This window comes from Balaenoptera borealis, assembly GCF_965194805.1.
Source record: "Balaenoptera borealis genome assembly, chromosome: 2".
Taxonomy (NCBI): Eukaryota; Metazoa; Chordata; class Mammalia; order Artiodactyla; family Balaenopteridae; genus Balaenoptera; species Balaenoptera borealis.
The window spans coordinates 125,685,935-125,698,809 of NC_138867.1; the positions used below are offsets into that span (position 1 = coordinate 125,685,935).

The window sequence follows — 12,875 nt, forward strand, 5'->3', positions numbered from 1 at the left end:
GAACTATGGGGGAGAAGTTGACAAAGAAGGTATTTTGAAGAATAACAAGTTAATTAGGCACCAGCTTAAAGAGACTGAGTTTAAAGAAAATGAAAGTCTGGGCAAAATTGATGGAGATTAGATGATATTTCTGGGAATTGTGAGGATAATATCTGGGACTTGCCTTGATGATGATCTGTACATGGTTTGAAATTCTTCGTATCTTGGAAAGAAGGTTCTCACCCCACTGTTCTTGTCTTAAATTATAAAGTCTGTTCCATTTATTGAGTACATTTGTAAGCAACTCTTTGCAAGAAATTGCCCTCAGCAGGAAATCCCTTTTCTTGTCAATTTAAGCAAAGCTACATAGTAACTAACTTTTAAATCAAGGGTCCTGCAAGTTCCACTCATATCCCACCCTAGCACACCTTTCATATCTTTTGATCACACAATATCTTGCCTAACCTGTTGGTTCTTTCCATAGATCAAAGAAGTAGAAATGAAGAATAAGTAATTAACAGCTGACCAGATCTCTTCTCTAGCTTCCCTTTCAGTGTGATCTTGTGAACAAACTGTGTGAACAAGATAGCATCTAAAGAAAGATCACAAGTCAACCAGCCTGCACGCAGTGGGGGATGGTGACAATTCTGACCCCCAATCTCAATGATTAATTGAGATTACTTTTCTTTTTCCCTTTAAAAACTTTCATGGCCGAACAGAATCTTGGGAAATGGTTTTTGGGAGACACTTGAGTTCAACTCCCCAGATTGCTGGCATTCTGATTAAAAGCAACTTCCCTTTCTACAAACAACTGCCTCTCGGGGGACCTGAGTTTGGTAACACTTACTATGTAGATAGTAAGGTTTCTTGGTGTGTAGGGTTCCAATCAATGGGCAAGTTTATTACCACCATCTGGTACCTCCCCTTGCTTACACAGAGAATTGGATAAAGGGAAATAAAATTGGCAACGCCATGAGATACAAGTTATGCTAGTTGGGCTGCAGCATTCCTGCCAGAGAAGTCTGGATCACACAGCAGCCTCCACCTGCAAGAACAATATTCAGTGGCCCTTCCTCAGTGGGCAGTTCTGAATTCCCTCTGCTGGAGGCCAGGAAGGTGTGCTGATGCCTCTGTAACTTAGAATGTCAGCCTTCAGGGTACAACAGGGATAGCTGTGAATTTTGGTGCATGATGAGTTATAACAATCTCCCATTTTCTCCCCTGGAGATGACTAAGCCTCATGGATACCTCGAAACATAATGGCTTCACCAGCATCTCTATTTTTTTTTTTTTTTAAACTACTATACTGGATTTTAAGCACTACATGCTCCTTTTTAAAATTTTATGTGAAGTGTGGCTAAAACAGGGAGGAGAGTTTAGGGCTCTTGGGTGAGGGTAGAGATGGGAAGAGATTAATGCATCATCCTTGGTTTCAGTGGTGGGCATTCTGCTTTCAACGAGGAGCAAAATTTTTCTATTTCGACTCTAGGCATACAAAATTATTGAATTTTCATAAAAGTTGTTGGCTATATTTTCTCCCCTTTTTTCCAGTGAAGGAAACCAAGTCTCAGAGAAGTAATGTTAACTTGATCAAGAGCACATAACCTGAGCAAGAAAGAGCTAGGCCTCCAACCTCAATCCAGTGACACCAAAGGTCAGTGTCTTTCCCCTGTATACTTCTGCCATCTAAAACCCATCGCCCATTACCCACCTCACCCCCCAGCTCAGGCAGTAACAGGAAGGGAGTACCACTGAGGTCTGCTGCTCTGACAGTTACTCCTAAGTAGTTACCAGTTGTCTCCTCCCACTTTTGTTTTGAGGGCGGAGGCAGGTCCTGTTCATCTGCCAACTTCTTTATTCCTTAGAACTGATAGATCTTGGGATTCCAGTTCAAACTTCAGTTTGGCGAAATCTGAGCCCAATGAACCATGTCATAACCACATCAGGGTGGGTTTTTTTCTTTCTTTTTCTTTTTTTGTTTTTCCCTTAGCCAAATAGAGGCTGAATGGATGAGCTCTTGGCAACCTCATCATATCTATTATGTGCTCATCATTATTTAAACAAATGGTATTCACTGGGGTCCAAGTTAGAAGGACACGACACAGAGAAGGCTTTTTATCAGTCAGCTGGACTGCTCTTCCCTTTTCCCAAGTCTTTTGTGTTCCCTGAGGATCCCTCAAGTGTGGGGCAGCTCACAAAGGACTAAGATGGACAAAGCCTTTGTCTGGGAAGGGAGAGCCAGTCAGTCTCCTTTGCCCCTCTGCAGATGTCTTGATCCTTTTGGCTATTTTCTATCTCTATTTAAATACAAAAGTGCTGATGAAACACTGTTAAGGCACTGGGGGCCGCAGAAGTGTGTGAGTCATGTGCAGCTTTCTACAAGGTCAAGTATAATAAAGAATCAGTATAGGCACTAGGACTTAGGCAGCAGAGAAAGAATAGGTGTTGAAAGACGCTGGCTCTACAGACAGTATGCCTCAGTTCCGAGAATTATACAAGTGATCTCGAAAATGCTTTCACCTAGCAAGGCTTAGATCCCTCATATGTAAATGGGAACAATAATTATAGGTATTTCACAGCATTAACCAGAGGTTTAAGTGAAATATTGCATGCAGCATGGTTATTGGAACATTTCGTGCTTTTATTAAACTCTCGCTTTTATAATTATAGCTGAGGATAGATTTATGGAGGGAGGTGGCCTTGGGTCCTGGAAAGGAGAAAAATTATAGAATGTTTCAGGCCCAAGTCCAGGGAGTCATGAATTCTGGAGAATAAAAGCATCTGCAATTTATCTTTTCACTCTAGGGTATAAAGTTAGGGAAATATTTTACACATCTGAAAAGTTTCAAGTAAGCTACTCTGGTTTAACACATTGATGCTTGAACATAATTTCCCAAGCCACATTTCCACAAATAATAGTGCAGGAAATTTTTTTTTTAAGTTACCTCCTTGAATCCTATAAAAATGGGTACTTTGGTTTAATATATTTGACAAACTCAGTGTATTTGGAAACTCATAATGAATATTACCATATAGTTTCTGAGCAGGCCTATATGAAAATAACATAATTCAGCATTAACTAAATAAATCTGAATATGAAGCATTGTTGTTTCTATTGCACCTGCTGTTGTTTGGAGTGAGGGAGCAGAAAGGAGCACATAATGACACCCTGAAGAATGGAGGTCCATGGGACTTGGTTTGGGAGCTCCGCTGATTATTCCCAAGAATGGAGTTGGCTATAAACTGGCTCACTCAGATGTGTGCGGTCAGCTTACGTGTTTGCATGCAGGGTGTCTAGTCCACTAAAAAATGCAACAATTATGGTGACACTAGGCATTGCTCTAAAATAGTGGCTCTAAAGGGCAGTAATTCTAAAGACTCAGGAGCTGAGAAGTCTTAGCAGATTGAGCCAGGCAGCCTTACCTCAGGAGGAAATACTTTATCGTGATATGGGGACCTGGCATCAAAGTTTGAGTGGCTTTTTTTTTTTTAATTTATTTATTTAATTTATTTATTTTGGCTGTGTTGGGTCTTCATTTCTGTGCAAGGGCTTTCTCTAGTTGCGGCGAGCGGGGGCCACTCTTCATCGCGGTGCGCGGGCCTCTCACTATCGCGGCCTCTCTTGTTGCAGAGCACAAGCTCCAGACGCGCAGGCTCAGCAGTTGTGGCTCACGGGCCCAGTTGCTCTGTGGCATGTGGGATCCTCCCAGACCAGGGCTCGAACCCGTGTCCCCTGCATTGGCAGGCAGACTCCCAACCACTGCGCCACCAGGGAAGTCCCTTGAGTGGCTTTTCATTAGCTGAGTTTCCAAGATGTTATCATTATCAAATTGTTTCTAAAACCATATACAAACTTATAAAAACTTTACTCACCCCAACACTTTCCTACTATAGTGTACAGAGTATATGAAAGGTCAAGACATTAGGTAGCACTGAGAATGTAGGGGGGTATGTGTTAGATGTTGGAAAAGAGGAGAGGCAAGGGAGGAACACAAAGAGAGAATGATGAAGCTATGTTCTCTTAATTTGAGAATATATATATAAATGCAATATATAGATGAACATTATCCTTATATTGAATCAGTAACCATATTTTTAGATTATCTAGATATACAGTTTGTTTTTTGGGGAGTGGAAAAACTAAAGATAACTGATGAAAATTTCAATTTTCCTTTATATATTTACAGCTACCTAACTGTAGCCTAAAATTTGCTGTGACTAAGATTTTGTGAATTACTTAGCATTTCATAGGTTGCTGGCACTGCACCATGAGAACTTCCTAATTCTGAACTTTTTGGGTCTGAGTCCACCCACTCAGTCTAATGCACTGTGTCTTTGAAAAATCTCTTTACCCTAAGTATCTTCAGTTTCTTCCTATGTAAACTGAGAATAGTAACAGTGTTTCTGGATTTTTATGAAACAAATAATATACTGCAGTCATTCCTAAATACCTGTCCATATATTGAGGTTAGTTCCATAACAAAGTTTTCATGGGTATATAGTAGAATAAGAAAAAAAAGATCACTGTGATGAGTGTTAATCAAATTTTATACAATTTTTAAAAATGGAAATAAGTTCTTTCTATGCTTTTGCTTTAAAATCTTCTTTATTTTACAAAATACCTTTTTGAGGTTTCTCCCTATTTCCCCCCTATTTTACTAGTAGGTAAAATCTCAAAGTCTCAGAATTGATGAGCTGATGATATAGAGACACTGGGCTCAACACAGATATGAGTCAGTGTCCCCATGAATTTTGCTTTTGTATGGAGTTAGTCCTCTGTCTAGCAGTAGAGACAGAGAGAGAGAGAGAGATCTTCAGATATAACATTTTTGGGTGAGTCCTTCTCAAAAACAGTGTTTTTGTCAATGGCAAAAAGCTGAAAGCCTTCCCACTAAAATCTGGAACAAGACAAGGATGCCCACTCTTACCACTTCCATTCAACATAGTATTGGAAGTCCTAGCCACAGCAATCATACAACAAAAAGAAATAAAAGGTATCTAATTTGGAAGAGAAGAGGTAAAATTGTCATTATATGCAGACGACATGATACTATATATGGAAAACTCTAAAGACTCCACACAAAAACTAATAGAACTGATAAACAAATTGAACAAGGTAGCAGGATACAAGATTAACATACAGGGACCTGTTGCATTTCTGAAATATCAGAAAAGAAAAGTAAAAAAAAAAAAATCTCTTTTAAAATCACATAAAAAATACTGAGGAATAAATCTGACCAAGGAGGTGAAAGATATATGCTGAGAACTATAGAACATTGATAAAGGAAATTGAAGATGGTTCCACTGGACCACCAGGGAACTCCCTGAAGATGATCCAAATAAATGGAAAGATATCACATGCTCTTGGATTGGAAGAATTAATATTGTTAAAATGGCCATATTACCCAAAGCAATCTACAGATTTGATCCCCATCAAGTTACCCATGACATTTTTCACAGAACTAGAAAAAATAATCATAAAATTTATATGGAAGCATAAATGACCCAGAATTGCCAAAGCAACCCTGAGGAAAAAGAACAAAGCTGGAGGTATAACCCTTGCAGACTTCAGACAATACTACAAAGCTACAGTAATCAAAACAGTATGGTAAGGAATAAAGATGCAGATGTAGAGAATGGACTTGAGGACACGGGGAGGGGGAAGGGTAAGCTGGGATGAAGTGAGAGAGTGGCATGGACATATATACACTACCAAATGTAAAATAGATAGCTAGTGGGAAGCACCTGCATAGCACAGGGAGATCAGCTGGGTGCTTTGTGACCACCTAGCGGGGTAGGATAGGGAGGATGGAAGGGAGACTCAAGAGGGAGGAGATATGGGGATATATGTATATGTATAGCTGATTCACTTTGTTATAAAGCAGAAACTAACACATCATTGTAAAGTAATTATACTCCAATAAAGATGTTAAATAAAACAAACAAACAAACAAAAAAAACCCCAGTATGGTATTGGCACAAAAACAGATGTATAGATCAATGGAACAGAATAGAAAGCCAGAAATAAACCCACACACCTACAGTCAGGAAGCAAGAATATACAATAGAGAAAGGAGAGTCTCTTCAAAGAGTGGTATTGTGAAAGCTGGACAGCTGCATGTAAATCAATGAAGTTAGAACACACCCTCATGCCATACAAAAAAATAAACTCAAAATGGCTTAAAGACTTAAATATAAGACTGGACACCATAAAACTCCTAGAAAAGAACATAGGCAAAACATTCTCTGACATAAATCATACCAATGTTTTCTTAGGTCAGTCTCCCAAGGCAATAGAAATAAAAGCAAAAATAAACAATGGGACCCGATCAAAACATAAGTTTTTGCACAGCAAAGGAAACCATAAACAAAACAAAAAGACAACCTAAGGACTGGGAGAAAATATTTGCAAATGATGCAACCGACAGAGGCTTAATTTCCAACATATACAAACAGCTCTTACAACTCAGCAACAAAAAACAAACAACCCAATCAAAACATGGGCAGAAGACCTAAATAGATGTTTCTCCAAAGAAGACACAGAGAAGGCCAAAAGTCACAAGAAGAGATGCTCAACATCACTAATCATTAGAGAAATGCAAATCAAAACTACAGTGAGGTGTGACCTCACACTGGTCAGAATGTCCAGCATTAAAAAGTCTACAGATAGCAAATACTGGAAAGGCTGTGGAGAAAAAGGAACACTCCTATACTGTTGGTGGGAATATAAGTTGGTGCAGCTACTATGGAGAACAGTATGGAGGTTCCTCAGAAAACTAAGAATAGAGTTGCCATATGATCCAGCAATCCCACTCTTGGGCATATATATGGACAAAACTATGATTCAAAAAGATATATGAACCCCTATGTTCATAGTAGCACTATTCACAATAGCCAAGACTTGAGAACAACCTAAATGTCCATCAACAGATGAATGGATAAAGAAGATGTGGTGCATATATACAATAGAATACTACTCATCCATAAGAAAGAATGAAATAATGCCATTTGTAGCAACATGGATGTACCTAAAGATTATCATACTAAGTGAAGAAAGTCAGAAACAGAAAGACAAATACCATATGATATCACTTATATATGGAATCTAAAATATGACACAAATGAACTTATCTATGAAACAGTCTCACAGACATAGAGAACAGACTTGTTGTTGCCAAGGTGGGTGAGAGAGGGATGGATTGGAGTTTGGGATTAGCAGATGAAAATTATTTTAACATAGAATGGATAAACAACAAGGTCCTACTATATAACACAGGGAACTATATTCAGTATCCTGTGATAACTATAACAGAAAAGAATATGAAAAAGAATACATATATATTTGGTTTATATATATATAAAACGAATCACTTTGCTGTATACCAGAAACTAATACATTATAAACCATTATATACTTCAGTTTCAAAAAAAAGTGTTTTGGGGGCTTTCCTGGTGGCGCAGTGGTTAAGAATCCACCTGCGGGCTGCCAGGGCTCAGAGGGCGCTCGGGCTCCAGGTGTGCAGGATGAAGATCGAGAAGGTGAACAGCACCACCAAGACGCAGCGCATCACCTCCCACAGCCACGTGAAGGGGCTGGAGCTGGACGAGAGAGGCCTGGCCAAGCCGGTGGCCTCGGGGCTCGTGGGCCAGGAGAACGCGTGCAAGGCACATAGAGTGATAGTGAAATTAATCAAAAGCAAGAAAATGGCTGGAAGTGCTGTCTTGTTGGCAGGGCCTCCTGCAACTGGCAAGACAGGTCTAGCTCTGGCTATTGCTCAGGAACTGGGTAGTAAGGTCCCTTTCTGCCAGATGGTGGAGAGTGAAGTTTACTCCACAGAGATTAAGGAGACAGAAGTGCTGATGGAGAACTTCCACAGGATCATTGGGCTGCGGCTAAAGGAGACCAAGGAGGTATATGAAGGCGAGGTCACGGAGCTCACCCCATGTGAGATGGAGAACCCCATGGAGGGCTAGGGCAAGACCATCAGCCACATGATCATAGGGCTCAAGACAGCCAAGGGGACCAAGCAGTTGAAACTGGACCCCAGCGTTTTTGAAAGTTTGCAGAAAGAGCGAGTAAAAGCTGGAGATGTGATTTACATCGAAGCCAACAGTGGTGCCGTGAAGAGGCAGGGCAAGTGTGATACCTATGCCACAGAATTCGACCTTGAAGCTGAAAAGTACGTCCCCTTGCCCAAGGGGGATGTGCACAAGAAGAAGGAAGTCATCCAAGACGTGACCTTGCATGACTTGGACGTGGCCAACACATGGCCCCAGGGGGGACAAGACATCCTGTCCCTGATGGGCCAGCTCATGAAGCCAAAGAAGACAGAGATCACAAACTCCGAGGGGAGATTAACAAGGTGGTGAACAAGTACATCCACCAGGGCGTGGCAGAGCTGGTTCTGGGGGTTCTGTTCGTTGATGAGGTCCACGTGCTGGACATTGAGTGCTTCACCTACCTGCACCAGGCGCTGGAGTCTTCCATCGTCCCCATCATCATCTTTGCGTCCAACCGAGGCAACTGTGTCATCAGGGGCACAGAGGACATCACCTCTCCTCACGGCATCCCTCTCGACCTTCTGGACCGAGTGATGATCATCCGGACCATGCTGTACACCCTGCAGGAGATGAAACAGATCATTAAAATCCGAGCTCAGACAGAGGGAATCAACATCAGTGAGAAGGCGCTGAACCACCTGGGGGAGATTGGTACCAAGACCACTCTGAGGTACACGGTGCAGTTGCTGACCCCAGCCAACCTGCTGGCCAAGATCAACGGGAAGGACGGCACTGAGAAGGAGCACTTCGAGGAGATCAGTGAGCTCTTCTACGATGCCAAGTCCTCAGCCAAAATCCTGGCTGACCAGCAGGACAAGTACATGAAGTGAGATGGCTGAGGTCTTCTGCAAAGAGACTCTGGGTGGGTCCGGTCCCGGTCCAGCCTGTGGGTAGGATGCTTGCCCCCAGGTTGGGCTCTGTCCCCACTCGGGCAGGTGGCAGTGTTGTCAGTTTAGCGTGGAAGGGTTTCTTTTTGAATTATTGTGACTCCTCCCGTGGTTGCTTTGAAGGAACCCTGCCTTATCTGGTGTGTTTTCTAATAAACCCTGATAGGTTATTTTGATGATTTAAAAAAAAAAAAAAAAAGAATCCGCCTGCCACTGCAGGGGACATGGGTTCAAACCCTGGTCTGGGAAGATCCCACATGCTGCAGAGCCACTAAGCCTGTGCGCCACAACTACTGAGCCTGCGCTCTAGAGCCCACGAGCCACAACTACTGAGCCCACATGCCACAACTACTGAAGCCCGCGCACCTAGAACCCGTGCTCCGCAGCAAGACAAGCCACTGCAATGAGAAGCCCGCGTACTGCAACGAAGAGTAGCCCCCGCTCGCCACAACTAGAGAAAGCCTGCATGCAGCAATGAAGACCCAATGCAGCCAAAAATAAATAAATAAAATAAATAAATTTTTTTTAAAAAAGGGTTTTTGAACAGCTGCCTTAGAGATGTCGTTGGTGCCTATAGAACCAAAATGAATTGCTCCCAAGGGCGTGGTGTGGCCTGATTAGCACTGAACTTCTACAGACAGCAACAGGCAATAGAATTGGGAGAGAGCCATGGGACTCCCTTATCCAAATGTGTCTGGCCAGTGTCACAAAGCCAAATATGACTTTGAGTCCTGTGAGTCATTGGCATTTTGTCTCTTTTCTCCCCTATTCATGTTAATTGCTATAGGCTCATTTCTTAATTCATTTGAGAGACATTCACTGGGGTCCATTTTTTGTCAGGTATCAGGCTGAGTAGTTTACATACATTATTATCTCATTTAATTCATTCAACAGTTTAGTGAGGCAGGCATTATTATCATCTCCAATTTTACAGATGAGGAAATGGGCTCAGACGCCTATGTGCTGTACAAGGGCCACTGATCAAGAGTCATCTAACAGGGTTCAAGCTCAGGTGTCTCACATTCCGAAGGTCACAGCATGGACCATGGAAAGACAGGTCCTTCTGTATCACAGGCAGACCTATGGTGGCAACATTATAAGCAAGGACTTGGAAATATGCAGACCTCAGTTGTTGCTGATATCGTTTTTAGTTTGTTTGGAAAATTGAGAAAATAATTGTCTAACATTGATGGTTGTTGTCATGACTAAATTAAATACTGTATATAAAATCCTAGAACATAATAAGCTTTTTTGAAATGGTGACTGTCAATAATAATGTTAACAATAGTAATTGGACTTTGATGTGGGGGGTATGACACTTTGTAGGAGGTAAGAAAAAATATATAACAACGTGAAGTATAGCAGGAAGTTTGGGAGTTGGGTAGCAGGCTTGAGGAATTGTGATGAGAGATACAAAGATCATTGGAGGTGGGTTCCAGTGTGGTGAGGGCATCCTTGTTGAGTCCATCCTGGCCTGGTGGGCCCCGGCACCCTAAGAGATGGAGTTCAAGTTGGTGTGTGGCCCCCGAGTTCACAGAGCTTTGTTCCACTCCTGCTGGGGAGGGGCATGATCAGTGAGGGACGAGGTCCATGCAGCTGAGACCTTGCGAAAGGAGTCTGTATGGATGAGAAGCTAAGCCAGGCTCCCGAGGGGAAGCCCTCCACCCTGGCTGTCTGGTTTGTATTAAGTGGAGTCAGTCTCTGATTACCTTGGCCAAAAACCCTTTCCCCCAATGGCCCAGGAACTGAAAGATTAGGATCCTTCTGGCAGCTGCTGGCATGTTCTGAACCACAATGTTTGAATTTACTCCAAGGCTGGGAACCAGCTGCCCCATGGAGTGAAAGACGAGGGAATTTCACATGTGCAAGAACCTGAAAGGGGGGAACTTGCTCTGGAAGGAAATGAAGTCATAGCTCTTGCAAGCACAGCATTTCCTCCAGACTGGGGGATCACAGCCATGACTTAGACAGCTTGAGAAATTAAAATCCACTATTATAATGTATATTTAGAATGGGAAAAATTTAGGGAGTGTGGCATGTTTATTTATCATTTATTTGCACACATTTGCAGTGTAGATAAGGCACATCCTTCTCCAAAGGATGACTCATTTCTCTTGGTTTTTATCTTGGGCGTCGTCTGAGAGGAGCGAGGAGTAGTGTGCTTAACTTTAATAAATTTTCTTGCATTTCCTATACATTTATACATATCTCCTCAAGAAATAGCTTAGTTAATAGTTACTGAGTGTCTGCCAACTGAATTGTCATAGATAAATATATATATTTATGGCAGTGTATTTATATTGTGATAGGTAGATAGGAACATACATACGTATATTTAACTTATTTTGAAATAATTATAGATCTACAGGAAGTGGCAAAGATAGTATAGAGAGGTTCCTGTGTACACTTCCCCCAGTTTTCTCCAATGATTATATCTTACCTAACAACAGTGCTATATCAAAACCAGGAAACTAATATTGGTACAAGGTATGCATAGGTCTATGTCATTTTGTTACATTTACAGGTTAGTGTAACCACTCCCTGACTCAAGATACAGAACTATTATATCACCACAAAGGTCTTCCCCATGCTACCTCTTTATAGCCACACCCATTCCCTTGCCTCCACCATCCCTAACCCCTGGCAACCCAGTAATTTGTTCTCCATCTCTATAATTTTGACATTTTGAGAATGTTGTATAAATGGAATCACATAGGGGTCCTCATAAGATTGGCTCTTCTCACTCAGCGTAATGAACTTGAGATCCACCCAATTTGCATGTATCAATAGTTCATTACCTTTTATTGCTGAGTAGTATTCTATGGTATGGTTGTACCATAACATTTTTAAGCAAATTGTCCTTTTGAATGGACATTTTGCTTATTTCAGTTTTTTGAAATTACAAACAAAACTGCTATGAACAATAATGTATGGAATTCATTTGGATATAAGTTTTCATTGCTCTGGAGTAAACGCCCAGGAGTGTGGTTGCTAGGTTGTATGGTACGTGAATGTATAGATTTCTTTTAAGAAAGTGCCAAATTATTTTCCAAGTGACTGTACTACTCTACATTCCTACCAGCAATAGCTGAGAGATCCAGTTTCTCCACAACCTTGCCAGTATTTGGTATTGTCACTATTTTTTATTATATCTGTTCTAATAGGTTTGCAGTGACATCTTATCATAGTCTTGATTTGTAGTCCCATCAGCTGCATTGCTATATTTAAACAGCCTTATTGGAATATAACTCACATACCATATAATTCACACTTTTAAAGTGTACAGTTCAATGGCTGTTAATTTATTCACAGAGTACTGTATCCATCCCCACAACAATTTTAGAATATCTTTATCACCCCCCAAAGAGACTCCTTATCCCTTAGCCATTACCTTCAAACCTTCCACCGCCCCCCAGCGCTAGGACACTACTAATCTATTTACCGTCTCAATAGATTGCCTATTCTGGACTTTTTATATAAATAGAATCATATAATATGTGGTCCTTTGTGACTGGCATCTTTCACTTAGCACAGTGTTTTCAAGGTCCATCCATGTTGTAGCATATATTATTACTTCATTATTGCCAAATCATGCTCCAATGTATGGTTATGCTACGTTTTATTTATTAATTTATCAGTTGATGGATATTTGGGTTGTTTGACTTTTGGGCTATTATTAATAATGCTGCTATGAACATTTATGTGCAAGTTTTTGGTGGACATGTCATCAGTTCTCTTGGGTATACACCAAGGGGTAGAATCACTAGATCATGTGGTAACTGTATATTTAACCATTCGAGCAACTGCAAACTGTTTTCCAAAATGGCTGCACCACTTTACATTCCCACCAGCAGTTTATAAGGGTTACAATTTCTTCCTTGCCTAAAGTGATCATTATATTTCTTTTTGATTAGTGTCATCCTACTGTGATATCTCATTGTGATTTGC

General features: G+C 41.2%; 1 long non-coding RNA gene and 1 pseudogene across 2 annotated transcripts in view; both read left to right on the top strand.

The window, feature by feature from the left end:
- LOC309624596 overlaps nucleotides 1-12,875 on the top strand; it is a 467,785-nt gene that overhangs the window by 344,992 nt on the left and 109,918 nt on the right. The window lies entirely within an intron of this gene.
- LOC309624538 (ruvB-like 1 pseudogene) lies at nucleotides 3,773-8,870 on the top strand (annotated as a pseudogene). The gene has a single exon. The product of its transcript is annotated as a ruvB-like 1 pseudogene (transcript).